Consider the following 21,048-nt stretch of genomic DNA (forward strand, 5'->3'; position numbering starts at 1 on the left):
CTTTGTTAATATCTCATTACCAAGAGACTTGACATGCAATCTTTCCCATTTGACCAAATTATTTACACATACAGTATGTATATGTTGTTGATAATTCTGTGGGTAATAATCTCCATGGGATTTAATTAATAGAGTCCTTCTTCATTTGAACACAAGGTCTGTCCAGCTTTAACCAGTTTCTAGTGATTTATTTCATGGCTACAGTCCTGACAGTTCTAAAGTAGCTATATTTTTATGTTTCTTTAAGTACAGTATCTTTCCCCATTTTATTTTCATGCCAAATATGTTTATGATGTTCCCGGCCATTCTTCCAACAGTTTGTGCCTCCAAATTGATCATATTTAGCTTGCAATTGGTGTTTCTTCCAATATTGAATATGACCTTTCTACTCATTTTCTCTAAATGAATGTGAATTGGTGGATTTATACAGATTTGTATGGTTTTAGATTCTTCAATTACTGTGGAAGTGGCAACCGCCTTCTTATTTGCATCTTACTCTTAACTTATGTATTCCTCCTTTGATTTCTGATATTGTTCATAAATTTGAAAGGATATAGCTGTGGAAGTAAAGTAGGTTTGCAAAATGTATTAATGTGTTAGTCTCTCATTTTAGAGTCTCAATTACTTCTTCCCAGCTTTGAATTTCCACAGTGTTTTCTCCTCTCTCTCTGTGCTTGACCTTACCTGTTTGACCACATCTTGGACTGATTCCTGTGCTTTGAACCCTGCATGTTAAACGACTCTCCTTCAGACTCTCTCTGGTGCTTTAATCAGTACCTCTTAGCTCAACCCCTACCTTTTTGATCACGTCTCTAGTTTTACTTTCTCCTGCCTGCCCTGCTTGCTTCCAGCAGAGCCTGGCCTGGATTCCGTCTCCAGATTACTGCTTCCATCAGATCATTACAGGAGATATCACACTGGAGCACTGGGTTCAATTCCAAACCTGGGGTGCTATCTGTGTGGAGTTTGTATGTTCTCCCCAGGTTTGTCTGGTGTTCCAGTTTCCTCCCACAGTCCACAAACATGCTAGCAGGTTAATAGACTTCTGGGAAAGCTGGCACTGGTATGAGTGTGTGCTCTTTGATAGACTGGCATCCTGCCCAGGGTTCAATCCTGCCTTGTGTCCAGTGCTTCCTGGGACAGGCTCTGAGTAACTGTGACCCTGAATTGGATAATTGTTTATTAAAAGTGATGTTGATGGTTTTCAAATGCTACACTGCCGTCTGTGAATTTCCTGAAAATATAAACTCATAATTGATTTATTCCAAGCTGAAAAGAGATGCGGTTTCACAGCCGAAATGTTGTATTTTTCTCTCCTCTCTTTTCAGCCTGGAATAAACCTATTTCTTGTTCCTTTGCAGTCTGCGCATGCTGACGTAGCTACCCACCTGAACTACTATAAACTCATCCCTGTAATGTTAAATATAGTCAAATTTCAGGGCAAACGTCAGTCTAAATTTATTTGGGAGGGAAGAAAACCTCAGGTAAAACCTACACCACTTGAACTCTCCCAAATCAACAGTCTTACTTCTGTGCAGCTCAGCTTAAAGCTTCAACAACCTGAGTGACAGCTCCCCAGCAAAATGATGAAGAGGGATTTGTCTCACTTAAAACTTATGTTTTACACCTAATTTAACTCAAAGCATTTTCAAAATAAATAAATTCTGCAATTTAAAAAAAAAATAACATACAAAAATTTATTGTGAAAAAACAAGTAAAGAAAGGAATAGTTGTTTTGAGGGGTCAAGAAAAATAGCAATTGGCCCAGACTTTAAACCAGTTCCAAGCTCTGGAACTCTTTGCCCAAGGATATTAGAGAGTCACCTTCTCTAAACTCCTTCAAATCCAGACTCAAAACCTTCTTCTTCAGAAAAGCCTTTACTTAACTGGTTCCATTCTTCACCCCTCTGCTCTTCTTAATACCATCTTCCACGGTCTCCCCTATTTTTATTGTTGTATTGTTGTAATTATAATTGTGTCCTGTCTTGTGAAATTTTCTTATTTATTGTTGTAGTCTTCTTATTTATTGTTATTGTCATCCTGTAAAGCGCTTTGAGAAGCCACCTTTAAAGGCGCTATATAAAATAAATTTATTATTATTATTATAATATAAAATAGACGTTTTAGCAATGGTCAATGAGGGCCATAATCAAGGTCTGGAAATAGACAGAAATCCTGGAAGTACCTTCATTCTTGCTGTCTTAATTCTTCCTAAGAATGAGACAGGCAGCAGTTTCCATCTATCGAAGTCTTGCTTCAGCTAGTTTTCTATCACTTCTTAATTACAGGTTAATATGTTTTCTGGGTTTCAGGGTATTTTAATTGCTAAACATATTATTTTATCCAAATTTAATTTCAAGTTGAATTTTTTTTTATCTTCAGGGATAGCATTGCTTCAGAATTTGCGATTTTAATTTGTATCCTGAAATGGTGCTGTAGTCTGTGATTACATTTGTGAGAACAGGAAGAACTGTTGAATTTCTGCTGTATATAATAACATCATCTAATAACAAGAGCCTGATTGTGTGTTCCTCCTGATATATCACCTCCCTCTATATCCTTCTGTTATCTTATACTCTGAGAGAATAAATCAGTGGTGACAAGCATCTCCTCCTCTCATTCCCTGTATAAATACAAAAGTCTGTTATACCCTGTCAAATTATTTTTCGGGATCCAGACTTTTTTTCATTTCAGTTTTCAGTTTTTGTGTTTAAAGATACAGTTTAGTCTAGCCCAATAAGACCTCCAACAAAATAGTAAATTTCTCCCTGGAATGATGTCCTCTCAAACATTTAATATCTTTGGAATTACAAATGTAATTATTGTCACGCCCTCTGCAGCCAGAGGGCGCTCCTACTCTGTCCTGTCCCTAGTTTCCTGCTTTGCTGTCCTTCCTGTTTCCCTCTTTCCTTGGGCTAGATATTTCCGGGTCACTTATTCTGCCTCGCTCTGCATTGACGTTCGGATGTCCTGAGACCTGCCTAGCACCAGGTCCCCCCACATCCGCTACCTGAGGGCATAGGTTTCTATACGGCACTCCAGAACTCTTTGCACTGACGAGCCCGGGCTAACTCCCCGTTCCGCCGCCTCGCATAAGGTCTTTTTCGCTCTCCTGCCTCTCCACGGTTTGTCCCTTCCGACATCCGTGACAATTATACAGTAGAAGTGTAAAGTATACAGTAGAGTCCTTAAATTTCTTATATGTCTTACTGTGTCTTCTCACCAAACAGAAATATCTAGGACAAACAAAGAAACATATTTTGTTTTCAATTTTCCAAGATCAATTTTTCAGGTTGTGGCCCTGTCAGCCAGCTGAAAATGCTTGTAGACATTCCCCCATGTGTACTAGTTTGGATTAAACATTGAGACATTTGTTACGCACCCAGATAGTCTAAGGGTATATGGAGTGTGACATTAAGGGAATTTCAGGTGTGCAGGGAGAAATCTTTGGTGTGGAGAAAAGATAGTTGTAATGAATTATAATAGGTAAACAGGAGTGAAATTGTACAGGTGACAGGTATTGGAGAAGAGAAAATATGAGTGGTACCAAAGTGGTACCAAAGGAATGTAAATAACAAACAAAATGGAACTGGGTAATAAAATGAGGGGAAGCTGACCTAACTACAAAACCCGAAACACTTGGTCTTCGGCGTCGTCTAACGCCCTACCCAACTTCATCAACTACCCAAACCATACAAGATATTATATTAAATAAATATATTAAAAATCTTAAAAGCTATAATAGCTATTGTAATTACTATATAATCCTCTAGGGAGTGATAGAGGAATTTTAATTGCTTTTTTGCGCGGCCAGCTTATTAGCAGGGTGAGTTGTTAATAATAGATGACCCCTGGTTGCTAAGTAAACAATCCAGTTGCTGAGGGTTTTTTTCTCTCCTGAATCGTGATAACAGAGACAGTGACATCTCCTAGGGCTCTGAATGGTCCATAATGAATGAATGACAGCAGCTGGAACCAGACCCCCCTTTTTTCAGACTTTTCAGAAAAGTGGTCAGCCAAACAGATTTACTCTTTCTGTTTTCATTGACCCAGTGGTTTAGCAGGTACAGATGCAGCCATTCAAAAGGCACGGTAAAACCCCATACTGCGGCAAATAATCTGCGGCACGTGATTGGCTAGCCAAAATGACTGACAGGGGCACTTGTGGTGCATTGGTTGGTAGTGAAAAGATTTAATCATTTAATTTCTTTACTGTGCACATATTAATCCACTTAATATTGAACATTTATATGGAATTTTACAACTAAAGGGAAATTTTAGTAGCCGAGCATAAAAAGAAGAGGAGCATAACGCTTCTGAGTGTCCTAAATGAGATTAATTTAGGAACATAAACATTATGTAAACTGTACTGTATATGGCTGGTCTCGGTACTTTAAAGAAAAAATACACACCAGTATTCCATTTCTCCCTAAACATTTTAAGCATCAAAGTCTTACATATGGTTATTTGTCCTTCTGACCATATTACGTTTTTTTTGTAACACATACGGCCACCAGTGAGTGTGTAAGAGCTGGCTTGCCAGAGCGGTGACGTCACCGCCCTTCCCTGTAATAGCAGGGCCCACAGCCGCGGGGCTGATTGGAGATCTTCCTTTGACTCAAGCGACTGGGTCCCTGTTGAGCTACGCTGGCAGCCCGGGTTCGAGTCCCTGACAGTGGGGGGGCCAACCAGAACCCTGGAGCGTTACAATATACTTTGTGAAAAGTGATAGTTTTAACCTTTTCTGTGAATACGCTCGTTATAGGAGTAAACAAAAGCATGCTTTTAGAATTTGATTAATAGGGAATATAATATGGGATCGCATATCTAAAGAAATTAATAACGATATAATTATATTCATGTACTGTAGCACAAACAGTAGTATAAGACTTTCTATTGATATGTGTACAGCTGTTTTACAGCTTGCTACATGACTGCATCTGTGGTGTGATGGCTTAAGTAACTGACTTTTAAGACTGAGGTTGGGTGTTCAAATCCAGCTATTGCTATGAGTTTTCTTTTACCAAATAAACATTTAGTTGAAAAACTAAAATAGCAAATATTATGGACACTATATTGACATGTTTTATATTCCTAAATATCACAGCATGTTCGTACTGTATGTACACAGCGGTACCGCAGGGTGTAGGACGCAAACCCACGTGAGCCCGAAAGCCCTACATTCATGTATGGCATTCGCCCGGCTGGGGTATGTGGTGAGGGTTAGGACAAGAGTGGTAGTGGTCAGGGCGGGGATTAGGAAAGCCGCTGACCAGTGCAGCTGACCCACGGTGAAACGCGCGTACAGTCTGGGGAGATCGCCCATTTTCATGTAAATAGTTCCCTGGTTTCGCACCCCTGTATTTTGCTCTCTCTCTTTTCTCAATTCAATTCAATTCAAGGTGCTTTACTAGCATGACCGATGGGTACAATCAGTGTTGCCAAAGCAAATGAAAGTAATGATCTTTACATTAAACAAAACAAAAAATACAAGTAAAATAAAATCTACAGACATATTATAGATTTACAACAAAGACATATTATAAAATATTGACATATACTGTAGGCAGCTTGAGCATTATTGGAGACAGACTCACTGTTCCTTAGGCTGTGACAGGAGATCACATACTGGGCTGCCAGTTCAACTGAGTTCCCTCCTCCCTCTCCCAGTTGGATTGAGACCCATTGGTATTCTGGCAGGTATGGGAACTCTGGGATTAGATTTCTGAATTTCAGGAAGAATGTTTCTCTAATCCCAGAGTATCTGTCATAGTGCAGTAGGAAGTGCACCTCTGTCTCTATTTCTCCCCGCTGGCAGTGGGAGCACAGCCTGTCCTCTCTGGGCAGCAAGGTCTGCCTGTGTCGCCCAGTTTCTATGGCTAGGCTGTGGTCACTGAGCCTGTACTTCGTCAGGGTCTGTTTCTGTTTGTTGTTTCTTATTTTGGTCAAATATTCAGCTAGTGTGTATTGTCTGTTTAGGGTTCTGTAGCATTCCAGTTTATGTGTGTTTGTGTGTGTGTGTCCCAGTGTGTGAGATATTGCTGTTTGATCTGTGCTGTGATGTGGTTGAGTCTGGTGCGCTAGCAGTGCTGTCTTGAGGCTGGTTAGTGTCGGTGTGGCTCAGGTCAGTGAGCCTCAGGACCAGCTGGCTCAGGGGGCTCTGTTTTGGGCTCAGCTCTTGACTCTGCAGGGCTTTGTGGTGGTAGGAATTTTGGTCGCTGTTTTTTAGGTGTAGCCAATACTTTAATATTCTTTTCTGTATGTTTATCAATAGTGGGTACTGGCTTAATTCAGCCCTGCACCCGTTGTTAGGTGTTTTTCTCTGCACACGGAGGATGTTTCTACAGATCTCCATGTGCAGAGTTTCTGTGGGGTGTTTGTCCCATTGAGTGTAATCCTGGTCTGTGAGGGGACCCCACACTTCACTGCCATATAGGGCAATGGGTTGGATTACACTTTCAAATATTTGGAGCCAGATTCTTGTTGGTGGGTTGATGTTGAAGAGCCTCCTTCTTATTGCGTAGAAAGCCCTGAGTGCCTTCTCCCTCAGTGCCTTCACTGCCAGGTCAAAACTCCCAGAAGAGCTGATGGTGAGACCGAGATATGTGTAGCTGGATGTGTGCTCCAATGTGTTGTTGTTAAGTATGAATTTGTACCTGTTTCCCTGAGGTCTGGCTTTCTTCTGGAAAACCATAACTCTGGTCTTGTCCAGATTGACTGTCAGTGCCCAGGTCTGACAGTACTGCTCCAGCAGTGCCAAGTTCTGCTGCAGCCCCTTTTCTCTCTCTCTCGCTCGCTCTCTCTGGCGCTCGCTCTCTCTCTCGGCTGGCGCGCGGGAGTGCTGGCTGGCTGGTTGTGCCAAAAAGAAATAAAACGCCGTTTTTCACTCCACAAAGTCTGAGTCTCTGTGTCCGACCTCGCTGAACCCGAATTCACTACATTATTAATAATGTCTTCCGTGTCGCATTAACATTGGAATGTTCCTTTTTTACAAGTTTAAAAGGGGGCGATACACAAGTGTCTCCTCTTTAACTCTTCTGTTTACAGAGAAATTTCACCAGAGCCTCACAACATTGTCCAATAATGCTCTTCTTGTGTCTAATTTTTAGTTTAGCAGGATTTAAGCTACAGTATATGAATATAATTAAATTGTTATTAATTTCTTTAGATACGCGATTCCATAATATATTCCCTATTAATCAAATTCTAAAAATGTCAATATAGTGTCCAGAATATTTGCTATTTTAGGTTTTCAATGAAGCCTTTCAATGGCTTGAGGCGCCTGTTAAATTGCCCCACTGGATACATTGTTTGTAAAGAAACAGGTTTTACAACTCTTTTCCTCCCCCTCTTCATTTTCAGAGTAGAATAGGCGAACCTTCCAATGAAAGACATCCCCGTTCCCCCCACGGACAGACTGACAAATGTTTTATTAGAAAAAGAGATTCACAACACAAAGCTGTGTCGGTCGTCTGTGTAAAAAAATCCGTTTGAACATCATGGGTGTTTTTAATAAGCTGAAGCAACTCTGCAACAAAATATACACTTAGCTCAACAAGACAGTTCATCCTGCTACCAACATTGAAAAAAATAATCTTTAGACTTCTAGGTTTATGTCTTTATTTAGGAGTTTTATTAGTGACGAAGGCTTAACTTTCTTGGAAAAATGTATTTTATGTGTGGCAAAAAACTGACTTACCTTAACAAAATATATTTACAAATCTTTTCACCTGCTCCATTTCTAAAACTTTTTGCTCATGTGCATTTTTGTATTTTTTACACCTCTAGCACTTTAACATCCTTAATTTTAAGGATTTAATTTAATTAAAACTATCACTTTTCACACAAAGTATATAAACGTACGGTAATACGGTCAGAAGGAGCACGTAAAAACGTTTCCAAAATAACCACATATTAGACTTTGATGCTTAAAATGTTTAGGGAGAAATGGAATACCGGTGTCTATTTTTTTTTAACTACCAATTCCAGCCATATACATTACAGTTTACATAATATGTTTATGTTCCTAAATTAATATAGTTTATGAGCATGTGAAAGGCATGGTGAATTGGAGATTCTCAAAACTTACTTTGTATGATTGGAAACGAATATGTGATCGGATCAACGAAATGCTGTGGTGTTACTTTTTGTCAATGAAAAACTAAAGTCTTCTCGTTTACAAAGATGGTTACAAAGGAAGTGGACCAGAGTAATACTTTGAGTTTACAGGTTGTCCAAGGTCATTCATTATTAATACTATTAGTAATATCTTCGTGCGTAAAACTTTGATGCATAAAATATTTCTGCATACAGATGCAGCCATTCAAAATGGGTGAGGTATTTCGCGGCATACCCCGGTGGGCGTGTCGCGGTATCACGCGGTATCACGCAGTTCACGTGTCACGTGACTAACTATCCGGCGTCGCCTTGTAAAACCGCCAGGGGGAGCTTAACCTCTCATGTACAGCATTTGAGCCTTTAATTTTGAACTGTGTATTACAGCATGTTAATCATCAGTCATTAAAATGTTGGTATATTTTATGAAAGCAAGATTGCTCAGTTGGACAAAAGTACACAACCTACCTTTATCAGAAATATTTATGCATCAAAGCCGTTACTGAAGATATTACTAATAGTATTAATAATGGATGACTTTGGACAAGCTGTATACTCAAAGTATAATTTCTTTAGCACATTTGTACAAGCACTTGGAATCTGTCCAAGCCATACTTTGTCAGGCATTTTGTTTTACTTCAACGGGCATAAAAACGTCCTTGCTTTTAACAGGGCGTTTCATAATTTCTAACTACGAAAATGATTTAAAATACGACACCTGTCATTCAACTAGAGCTTAAAATATCACAAGGAAAAATGCACACCGGTATTCCATTTCTCCCTAAACATTGTAAGCTTCGAAGTCTTTAACGTGATACCGGAGTCAACAAGCATACTTTTAGAATTTGATTAAAAGGGAATATAATATGGAATCGCGTATCTCAAGAATTTAATAACGGTATGATTATATCCGTGTACTGCGGCAGGGCTGTGTAGGGCTGTTTCGCCTGCCTGATCATGTGAGCTGTCTTGTAGCCTACTGGTCTAGGTGCGTGACTACCAACTGGCAGGTTGTGTGTTCAAATCCAGCTGGTACTGGACTTTTCATTTTTATTTATTTATTTTTTAATCGCGTAACATAAACATATTACCGTATGCAAACTGTACTGTATACAGTATGTATAGGTATATTTAATGTCTTAACTGTGCCCGTTTAATTGAATTTAAAAAAAATATTTAAAACACGAACATTAAGCTGTTTACATCTTCCGCCTGAGAACAGTCACCCGTTGCTACCCAACGCAGAATGGTGATTGGCTGACACCATCTGACACCCCTCTGATTGGAGAAAAAAGACGTGCTGGTTTGCTATGCATACTGTACCAGGAAGAGGATTTCTTTCTATTCAAAACGTGTATTTTAAAAGTTTAAGAAGTAAAAACCTTACAGCGTACACAGATTTCTAAACTGATCAGGGTCGTTATCTTTGTCTTATGCATAATAATGTTCACCGCTCTGTCCAGCAAATTAATAATAAACTTTATTTTATATAGCGTTTTAAACTAATAACTAATTAGATTGCTCATAAACCTAATCACTTGCTTTTTCTTTTTATTTAGGCTCAGATTTCAACTATAGATCGTATTATTAATAACCATAATAACAACCAACCAACAAAAACAACCATATAAACATAATACCAACCAAAAACATAGATAACAACCACAATACAAAATCAAATAATCAAACCATTTTACTCTCGCAAAGTCCTCCAATTATCATAATCCCGCCCTTTATGCAAAACCCAACCTTCCTCCCATCCCAGTTTATCCTGTTTATCATAAACAAAATCCACCTCAATTTTCAACATAAAGCATTACACAAAATCAATACGTCAACACTCCATACTCAACAACGATAATTCACAAACAGCCAGAACATGTAACTACACATTCCCAAACAGACCTAATTTCCATAGCCCCGCCTCTTATGCAAAACCAACATCCCTCCCCTGTTCTCTCTCTCCCCTGGCGGTTGTAATTGTTTTTATTTTCAAATAAATTTTAGCAAAGTCATGTCTTTTAAAAATCTTAAGATTTTTATATTTATGTCTTTATTTAGTGGTTTCATTAGTGACAAAGGCTAAACTTTCTTGGAAAAATGTATTTTATGTAAACCATGTTTGCTATTAATTCATTCAGGGCTAAAATATGTTCATTGTCTTCTAATGAAAGAAGGGTTCCTTTCGCCGTAGTTGGGAGCCTAGCCTTTAACTAGTAAGTACTGTACTTACTGGGTTTTTGAGGGGGGGGGAGTTGTCTTTCGCTGGAAATCTCGCATCCTACTTTGAAAATACCCGTGAAACCGGTTCAATTCGTCACAGCCAGCACTCCTGCAGAGAGGGGGGTTGTACTTGCAGTGTATACAGTACACGCGTTATGCTCTTCGTTAATGTCTAAGCCGGAACATATCATTATATCTCATTTTGTATTTCTTAAAAAAAAATCGTTTTCCCAGCCTCACAGTATTGTTTTTAACCTGTAAAGCGCTTTGAGGAGCCACCTTTAAAGGCGCCATATACAATAAAGTTCATTATTATTACTATTGTAAATTTGCTGGACAGAGAGGTGAACATTATTACACAGAAGACAAAGATAGCGATTTACGTTGCATTGTGTATCGTGCTGCTTTAATACAGTTTTAAATAATTGAAAGTCTAAACAGTATCAGCTTTATTTATGGGTTTTAAATAAAGGTGATTTAAACGCGATTTAAATCAATATAAATGTTTATATTGTAACGCATAGGTGACTATTCATTGTTATTAAAATGACTTAAATTCGATCATGTTGTGATTTCTAGAAATATACATTTGTTTGGTGCGAAAGAAGTTTTATTTAATCTCTGAGCCATACTGATTCTTCTGGAAGCCAGTTTCCGCCAGGGAGTAAAAAAAAAAAAACACACTATGGTATTCTCTCCAATGCACTGCAGTTAAAAACATACCTCTGATGCTGCTCCTAAATGAATATCGTTTATGACCATCAGAAGCTTTATGCTCCTTTTCTTTTTTCCAGTGGATTGAACAGGGAGAGGCATTTCATGATGTACTTTTCACTGGTGAAACAACAGTGGCTCTGGAACAGTTTTCAACCATGTCGTTTTATAAAAAGGGGAGATATGTACACGTTACTGAAGCTAAAAGTTTAGCCTTTGTCACTAATGTAACCACTAAATAAAGACATATAGAAATCCCTACGTTACAGACTGTATATGGCTGGTATTGGTAGTTTAAAGAAAAAATACACACCAGTATACCACTTTCTCCCTAAACATTTTAAGCATCAGAGTCTTACATGTGGTTATTTATTGCATAATTTAATTTTGAAAGCCACTGAGACATCAGGTACTACTGTTGTATTTATGAAAAAGAAACAAAACAAAAAACATACTAACAACTGTGCCATCCTACTCCTTAGTTAATACATTTTATTATTCATAAACAGCTAACATTGTTAGCAAAATATTTTGAATTATATTTAACCCTATTTTTTCTTTAGTTTTGTATTTAACTTATTATATGATAGTCAGACTTAATGTATATTTGAACAATGAAAATATATTTTTACAAGATTTTACATTAAGCACTTAAAATTAATATGGTTAATAATAGTAAACTGTAACATGCTGTAACAAGATCGGTTAAACTGCGAAGAAAATGCTTTCAGAGAAAATGTTTCAGATGTGAAGAACATAGATCTCCAATGCAATTTCAACCAAACCTGTTCCCACACACCCTGCCCCCACTACCATTAGAATACACACAAACATTTTAGCGTTTCATTCTGAGCAGAAGACCCTCACACCTGAAGAGTGCTGGCTGTGACGAATTAAACCGGTTTTACAGGTTTCAATCACAGACCATGTGACATGGGACTCAGTAAACTAACAGCGCCACTGAATTTGATAATACCTAACCAAAATCCGCAATATGGAAACAGAACCTGTGTAATTGTTGATAGATGATGTACTCGTAACATTTTTTCAAGACGAACTACAACATTTAAAAAATGACTTGTATGTACTTGATATCTCTAATCAATCCACGGGTTCCAGCACAAAACGAAACTAAAACGCATACCGTTTAGCGCTTCTTATTAGTTGCTCAAAAGTAATTTGACCGTATGAAATGCATAATATAAACCTAGAAACATATACGTGAGCAGTACTTAAGCACTGTAGTATCGGTGTTAAGACATACCTCTCAAATACTGTAAATCAAGTTAAAAATATCTCAAGACCGATTCTGGTCGTAATAAAACCATGTTTCGTGTATGTTTTCTTTTTCATCTTGAAATAACTCATTTCTAAACCCGTTGTTTATTTATTTATCCCGTATTAATAAATAATACATTTATTTTATTATAAATATAATAAATATAATAAATTTAATATAACGTTTATGTTTATTTATTTATGCCCCGCCAGGGGAGAGAGAGAACAGGGGAGGGATGTTGGTTTTGCATAAGGGGCGGGGGTATGGAAATTAGGTCTGTTTGGAAATGTGTAGTTACATGTTCTGGCTGTTTGTGAATTATCGTTGTTGAGTATGGAGTGTTGAGGTATTGATTTTGTGTAATGCTTTATGTTGAAAATTGAGGTGGATTTTGTTTATGATAAACAGGATAAACTGGGATGGGAGGAAGGTTTGGTTTTGCATAAGGGGCGGGATTATGATAATTGGAGGACTTTGCGAGAGTAAAATGGTTTGATTATTTGATTTTGTATTGTGGTTGTTATCTATGTTTTTGGTTGGTATTATGTTTATATGGTTGTTTTTGTTGGTTGGTTGTTATTATGGTTATTAATAATACGATCTATAGTTGAAATCTGAGCCTAAATAAAAAGAAAAAGCAAGTGATTAGGTTTATGAGCAATCTAATTACTTATTCATTTAAACTATATAAACTATATAAAATAAAGTGTATTATTAATTTGCTGGACAGAGCGGTGAACATTATTATGCATAAGACAAAGATAACGATTCTGATCAGTTTAGAAATCTGTGTACGCTGTAAGGTTTTTACTTCTTAAACTTTTAAAATACACGTTTCGAATAGAAAGAAATCCTCTTCCTGGTACAGTCGCATGAAGAGAGAGGCGAAACAGCCCTACACAGCCCTGTCGCAGTACACAAATATAATCATATCGTTATTAAATTCTTTAGATACGCGATTTCATATTATATTAGCAGAAAAGCTTAAAACTACCACTTTTTCACACGCCATTTCACATGTTAGTTAAATTTAATTTATTTATATATTATATATTTATATCTCTGACCAAGGGAAACGTTTCATTTTTTGAAAGAAATGTTTGTTAAAAAAATGAGTCATAGTTTTAGTGGGATTCAATCACAGACCATGTGACATGGTAGTCAGGAACCTAACACACAGCACCACCAGCAAGGTCACATGCTGACTGCTGAAAAAGCACTACAGAAACATTATCGACAGACAATGTACAGCGTGTACTATTCTTGTGTTGCGGTAGATGAATATAATTATATCGTTATTAATTTCGTTAGATACGCGGTTCCATATTATATTCCCTTTTAATCAAATTCTAAAAGTATGCTTGTTGACTACGGTATCTCTTTAGTTAAAGACTTCGATGCTTAAAATGTTTAGGGAGAAATGAAATACTGGTGTGTATTTTTTCTTTAAAGTACCAAGACCAGCCATATACTGTATGTTTATGTTCCAAAATTAATATCGTTTATGGCCTTCACACGCGTTACAGTATGCTCCTATTCTTTTTATGCTCAGCTACTAAGATTTCCCTTCAGTGGTAAAATTCAATATCTACAACGGGCACAGTAAAGACGTTTACTGTAAATCTTTCTACGACAGACCAACGGACCACGAGTGCCCCTGTCGGTCAACCAATCACGTACAGCGGTACCCCGCGTCATCTTGCGTCACGATGCGCAATGCCGTAGCCAATTACCTGCGGTACGTGTCTGTACCGCTCACTTTGAATGGCTGCATCTGTAGATAGAAGATTACAATAACGATGGCATAGCCACAATTGCAAAGATGTGCAATGGTGTTCATTATGAGGAACTATGTTCCCAAAGTCCACACCCAAAAAAAAACAAAGTGAAAATCACAAACTAACCCAAAAAAACACAAAGCACGAAATAGATACATTAATTACTGTACAAAAAACCACTAGATTGTTGCGGGCAGCTCCAATTCTACCCCACAATCCACCTTCTCCTAACTCCCTTAAACTCCTCCCCCTAGAATATTCCACTATAAAGCACAAAAAATAATTTGACAAAATAATAATGAGAATTCTGATATACAGATTTCTACATTAAATATACAACTTAACAATGAACATATTATTACCAAAAATACAATATCATACTCCATTTTGTACATAACTGTTATTTTAGAAAATACTACCCCCTTTTAATGGTACTTTCATACAAATCAATCCACACATGTGCAATCTTGAAACAGGCACTACTCAGCCAGCCCCTGTTGCCATCCCAAAATTGGGGTCCTACGGGTTTGCGGGAGAAACCATTATACCGGTGAGAAATCCAAACAGCTTATTTATTTGAGATGCGTGAGTTGATTACCAATTCAGTTAATTTCACTTCTAAAAAAAGTGTTTGGTATGAGTTAATGATTAGTTTTGATAATACCGAAACAAGCTTACTTTACTCTGTGTGTGCACCCACAGAGCAAGCAAAGCTATCCCCTAATTAAAGACTAGTTTGTTTTTGTCGGAAACCAGTGTTATTTTACCACTGAAGGGAAATCTTAGTAGCTGAGCATAAAAAGAATAGGAGCATAACGCATGTGAAGGCCATAAACAATATTAATTTTGGAACATAAACATACAGTATTACAGTATATGGCTGATCTCAGTACTTTAAAGAGAAATTACTGCAATGCAACAGGGGCTCAGGCAAGCACCCTTGCCGCATTAGGTCAGCCCCCCACAATCAGAGGGTTGAACCCAGGGCTCCTGCATCGCTCAGCAGTGACCCAGCCCAGTGAGCCAAAGAGAGATCTCTCTACAGCCCAGTAGCTCTAGTCCTGCTATCACAGGGAAGGGTGGTGACGTCGGCTCTTACACAGTACCTGTCGGCCGTAAGCGTTACAATACACACCAGTATTCCATTTCTCCCTAAACATTTTAAGCATCGAAGTCTTTAACTAACATGTGAAATAACGTGTATAAAAAGTGGTCGTTTTAAGCTTTTCTGTGAATACGCTCGATACGGGAGTCAACAAGCATACTTTTAGAATTTGATTAATAGGGAATATAATATGGAATCACGTATCTAAATAAATTAATAATGATATAACTATATATACACAAGAATAGTATACGCTGTACAATGTCTGTTGATACTGTTTGTGTAGGGCTGTTTCACCACTTTTTATGTGACCTTGCGGGTGGTACTGTGCTCTAGGTGCCCGACTAGATTTGTTCAAATCCAGCCAGCGCCGTGACATTTCTTTGAAAAAATAGAATAGCAATATTATGGACAATTAACTGACAATAAATATAGAAAAGCACATATTAAATTTGGGAAATTTGGTTTCTGTTAAAGCGCAATGAAACCTATAACTTAATTCTTATGGACTCATTCTTACGCCTGGTCCTGCCAGGAATTGAAAAAACATGCAATCGCGTATTTAAAGAAATAACAGTATACTGTAACTACAGTATGTTCATGTATAAACACAAACCCATAAATAAAGCTGATACTGTTTAGACTTTTAATTATTTTAAACTGTATTACAGCAGCACAATGCACAATGCAACATAAATCGCTACCTTGATCTTTTGCAGCTGTTTCACTGTTTTAAACGAATAAGAAATTAGATTGCTCATAAATCTAATCACTTATTCTACATAAACACAGCATAATTGCTCTCTGAAAATGCTCTTTTTCTTGTTCGTTTTGGAGACCTTGATCAAAACTGATTTGAGATGTCAGAACGGATTTATTTTCTGTGTATTTCTGTGTGCGCATTTCCTACATTGCTTCGTTTGTCGAGATTTTAACTTTATATTTAGGCGCAGAATTTCAACTTTAAATCGTACACTAGTTATTAGCAGTAAAGACTGGTGTTTTGCTCCCTCTTACCACAAAAATATATATGTATTGTAGCTGGAATGAACTTTTTTTCGTACGTGTCTCTACCTACTGCGACTCGAACACGGAATGGTTAAAGATGGCGACAAGTCAGGCACCCAGAGGTGGGGGGTGCGTCTTTCCGCCTCCATAACTAAAATGCCATATAGCAGTGGCCCAGCATGGTTTTCATCACTCTCTGCGGGAGTGCTGGCTGTGACGAATTAAACTGGTTTCACAGGTATTTTCAAAGTAGAAGGGGGTGAGTCTTCCAGAGATTGCAGATCAGATCAGATTCCCTTCTCCCCACAGAAAGACAGACAAATATTTTCACTGCTTATTAGTCGCTATTCACCGCGAAGCGAGCAGCTCCAATTTCAGGCGTAATCGATAAATACTGTATATTTAGCTGAAAAGCTGTACAACACAAGAATTTCGTTACCCTCGGAGGTTTTGTGAAAATGCTACAGGCGTGCCAATTGCAATCGTTTTTATTTTTAAACACATTTTAGCAAAGTCATGTACCATAAAAGTATGGTAATTAAAAACCATTAATACTTTTGGTTGGGTTTAAATAAAGTCGATGTTTTCTCTTTTGGCTAGACTTGACTATTTAGCCATGAGATATACAATAGATTGTCATTAAACAACCCTGTGTTTATTAATCTTCCTTGTTATGCACAGTGGGAATGATAATATAATGAGAATTAATTTAATCACAGAGTGCTCACAAGCTGATTCTCTCTAGACACAGCTGTATGAGCTCCACCAGTCATGACAGGAGGCTCTACTGTACACAGAGAGGGGTGGGAGGGGAGAACAAGCTGCCCAGCCGTGCGGTTGAGCTGATGCCCTGGATTCTCTCCAGAAACAGCTGTATGAGCTCCAGCAGCCAGGACAGGATGCTCTACTGTACACAGAGAGGGGCGGGAGGGGGAGACAAGCTGTCCAGCCATGTGGAATGCTACAGAACCCTAAACAGACAATACACACTAGCCAAATATTTGACCAAGATATCCAGACACAGCTGGATGAGCTCCACCAGTCAAGACAGGCAAATAAGATACACTCTACAGACATTCACAACAGCGACATATCATTTGCACATATTGTTAAATTATTACTTGTTTTTCAGGAAGTTAAAAAAAACACTTGAATTAATTATCCAGTCTCTCTAAATAAAATTATTTTTCAAGCAATGTAATGCAAGATGCTTTCTAACGTCGGGCAATGTGTGTTTTTTTTTAATCTAACATTGATAGATTAAAAAATCATTCCTAATATTTACCTGCATAAATTTATAAAGGTTGTATTTTCACACAGTGAAGAGGTCTTTTTTAGTTATACAGTAGTTGTGCAAGCTCTGGTGAGTGTGTCTTTTTTGATGAGTTTCAAAGGACAGTCACAGCTGTATGAGCTCCACCGGTCAGGACTGGAGGCTCTACTGTACACAGAGAGGGGCGGGAGGGGGGAACAAGCTGATACCCTGGCCTGTGTCTCTAGACACATCTGGATGAGCTCCACCAGTCAGGAAAGGCAAATAAGATACACTCTACAAGGGGAGATATGTGGACAAGCCAAAGCCCAAACATCCACTGAAGGTTCACGTCTGGGGGGGTATATCTAGAAGAGGCCCGGGACCACTTCTTATTTTCAAAGGAATTATGGATCGTGAATTCTTCGAGGAAGTCGTGGTGAAACAGCATGCCACCCCATATATCAGGGAGCACTTTGGATCAAGACACTGTCTCTTTCAAGACAACGATCTGAAACACAGCAGCAAGGGCGAGGCTTAAAGCAGAAGGAGTGAACTGGGTGAAAACTGCAGCCGAATCCCCAGATTTAAATCCGATAGAGATGGTGTGGCATTTGCTGAAAGACTATGTTCGGAAAACTGCTAAACCCACCACAAAGCAAGAACTGATCAATGCGATCTACAAATTCTGGGAGGAAATACTGATCGAACAAAACTGCAACAATTTTATTAACAGGCTGTTTCTTGGTTCTTCCTACGATTGTTGAGCGGGGCAGGGGGGTATTCGGGAATGTGAGTCTGATTACGAATGAATAAAAGCATTTTATTAAAAACACGTTTGCGTTTGTCTGGGTGCTGACAAAATAAAAAACAATTACTTCTTGACAATGATAAACTGTGTCTCTCTCTCTCTCTCTCTCTCTCTCTTTGCTGGCGTTTGTAATCGTTTTTATTTTTAAATACATTTTAGCAAAGTCATGTACCATAAAAGTATGGTAATTAAAAACCATTAATACATTTGCTGGACAGAGAGGTGAACATTATTATGCAGAAGACAAAGGTAGCGATTTACGTTATATTGTGCATTGTGCTGCTGTAATACAGTTTAAAATAATTAAAAGTCTAAACAGTATCAGCTTTATTTATGGGTTGTAATTTTAAAAAATCAAAAACCTCACTCAAAATGCAATTTAGAGCTTTCTGGCAAGAGGAGACACCCAAACTAATAATGTAACATGCTACTATTTGTGCATGAACATAGTTATACTGTTATTTCTTTAGATACGCGATTGCATGTTTTTTCTTAAATCCCTGGTGGGACCGGGCGTCCATAAGAATCAAGTAATAGATTTCATTGCGCTTTGACAGCTCGTCAGTTTGACAGTAAAAGTCAGGCACCTAGACCATAGTACCACCCGCAAGGTCACATGAGCAGTGGTGAAACAGCCCTACACAAACAGTATCAACAGACATTGTACAGCGTGTACTATTGTGTTGTAGTACATTAATATAATTATATCATTATTAATTTCTTTAGATACGCGATTCCATATTATATTCCCTATTAATCAAACTCTAAAAGTATGCCTTTTGGCTCTGGTATCGAGCGTATTCACAGAAAAGCTTAAAACTACCACTTTTTATACACGTTATTTCACATGTTAGTTAAAGACTTCGATGCTTAAAATGTTTAGGGAGAAATGGAATACTGGTGGGTATTTTTACTTTAAAGTACTGAGACCAGCCATATACTGTAATACTGTATGTTTATGTTCCAAAATTAATATTGTTTATGGCCTTCACACGCATTATGCTCCTATTCTTTTTATGCTCAGCTACTAAGATTTCCCTTCAGTGGTTAAATTCCATATAAATATTCAATACTAAAACGGGCACAGTAAAGACATTTAAATCTTTCTATGACCGACCAACGCACCACGAGTGCCCGTCGGTCAACCAGTCATGTACTGCGGTATGACGCTCGATGGCGTAGCCAATTACCAGCGGTACGTGTCTGTGCCGCGCATTTTGAATGGCTGCATCTGTACCAATAGAAAATAAATGGGTTTTGACATCGTAAATCAGTATCGATCAAGGTCTCCAAAACAAACAAGAAAAGTAGCATTTTCAGAGAGCAATTACTTTGTGTTATATAGAATATAGAGTAAGTTAGTGGTTCTCAAACATTTTGGACCAAGTACCAACCCCGATCAAACCAAAGCATCCAACTACCACCTACTTTAACTACTAAGTCTTCTTCTCATAGGAACCACAGAAAATCTCAGTGACCAACATGAGCACGTATGCGCGCACACACTCACATACACATATAATAAAAATAGCACTGAGCACTTACCATTTCAGTGAGAGGGATGAGCCTGTTTAGTGGAGCAAAGCAGATGTGAATTCCTTGGTTGAGCCTTGATACAATTCACAACTTTGACAGCAGAGTCGAACAGTTTTTAAATCCTCTGGCATTTTCTTGACAGCCAAGGCCTCGCAGTGGATGCTGCAGTACGTCCACTTCATATCTGGAGCACTCTCTCTCTCTAATTCGTGCAACTACACTGCTATGTCTGCTTGTCATCACTCTCGTACCATCTGTAAAAACTCAGACGCATTTTTCCAGTCGATGCCATTCTCTTCGATAAATTCATTCAGAAGCTAAAATATGTGCTCTCCTGTAGTTTTTGTTGGTAGCAGCTTACTGAACAGAAAGTACTCATGGGACGTGCCTTAAAAATCATATCTAACGTAAACGAGCAAATTGACCAAATCAATGGCATCTACAGACTCATCTAATTGCATTGAAAAGCCTTTGCTCATCTTAATGAGCTCTATCAGTGTACTTTTGACATCATCTGCCATATCAATAAATTTACGAGTGACAGTGTCATTCGAAAGGGGCAGCAGGTCGAGCTGTTTAGCAGCTTTATCTCCACACATAATATTTGTCAGCTCTTTTGCCAACAGTAAACAAAGTTCTTCACCAATAGTGTGGCCTTTACCTGCTTTAGCAATCTGCAAGCTTGCATTTTTCCCCTTTTCTGTTTCAGGAGTCGGTCTCAGAAGTTAAAAGAAGTTTTATTTCATGCGCATGGGAGCGAAACACAGAAATGCTCGTGTATTTTTCTCAAATTAACCTAGAACAGTCCTACAGTAAAAAATATTTTACTGTAATCTATTATGCTTTCCTGTGCTCACAAGATTGGCATTGTTCCAAAATAATGCACATTCTCCTACCTCCCTATTTGCTGAAGATAACTTTTTTAAATACAAGTGGTCACTTATGTTCATAACATGCGTTCCGATACAATGGTATAGAATCACATAGTAGCACTTGTGTCCACTCAAGTACAAGCGCAAACTGTATCATAGTACGTAGGCTGGGTATTTGACACTCTTATTAAAATAGAAAATACTAAAACCTGACCCAATTTGTCAGTGCACACAACAAATTTCCAGGGTCATCTGGCATACCACCTGGGGGCGCGTCACATACCAGCAGTGGTACACGTACCACAGTTTGAGAACCATGGGAATAAGTGATTGGATTTATGAGCAATCTAATTTC

General features: G+C 38.2%; 1 protein-coding gene across 1 annotated transcript in view; it reads left to right on the plus strand.

The window, feature by feature from the left end:
• Positions 1–21,048, plus strand: part of LOC107076301 (protein NLRC3-like) — a 369,350-nt gene that overhangs the window by 340,805 nt on the left and 7,497 nt on the right. The gene's annotated exons all lie outside the window — the stretch shown is intronic.

The sequence above is a fragment of the Lepisosteus oculatus genome, chromosome 18, assembly GCF_040954835.1.
Source record: "Lepisosteus oculatus isolate fLepOcu1 chromosome 18, fLepOcu1.hap2, whole genome shotgun sequence".
NCBI lineage: Eukaryota > Metazoa > Chordata > Actinopteri > Semionotiformes > Lepisosteidae > Lepisosteus > Lepisosteus oculatus.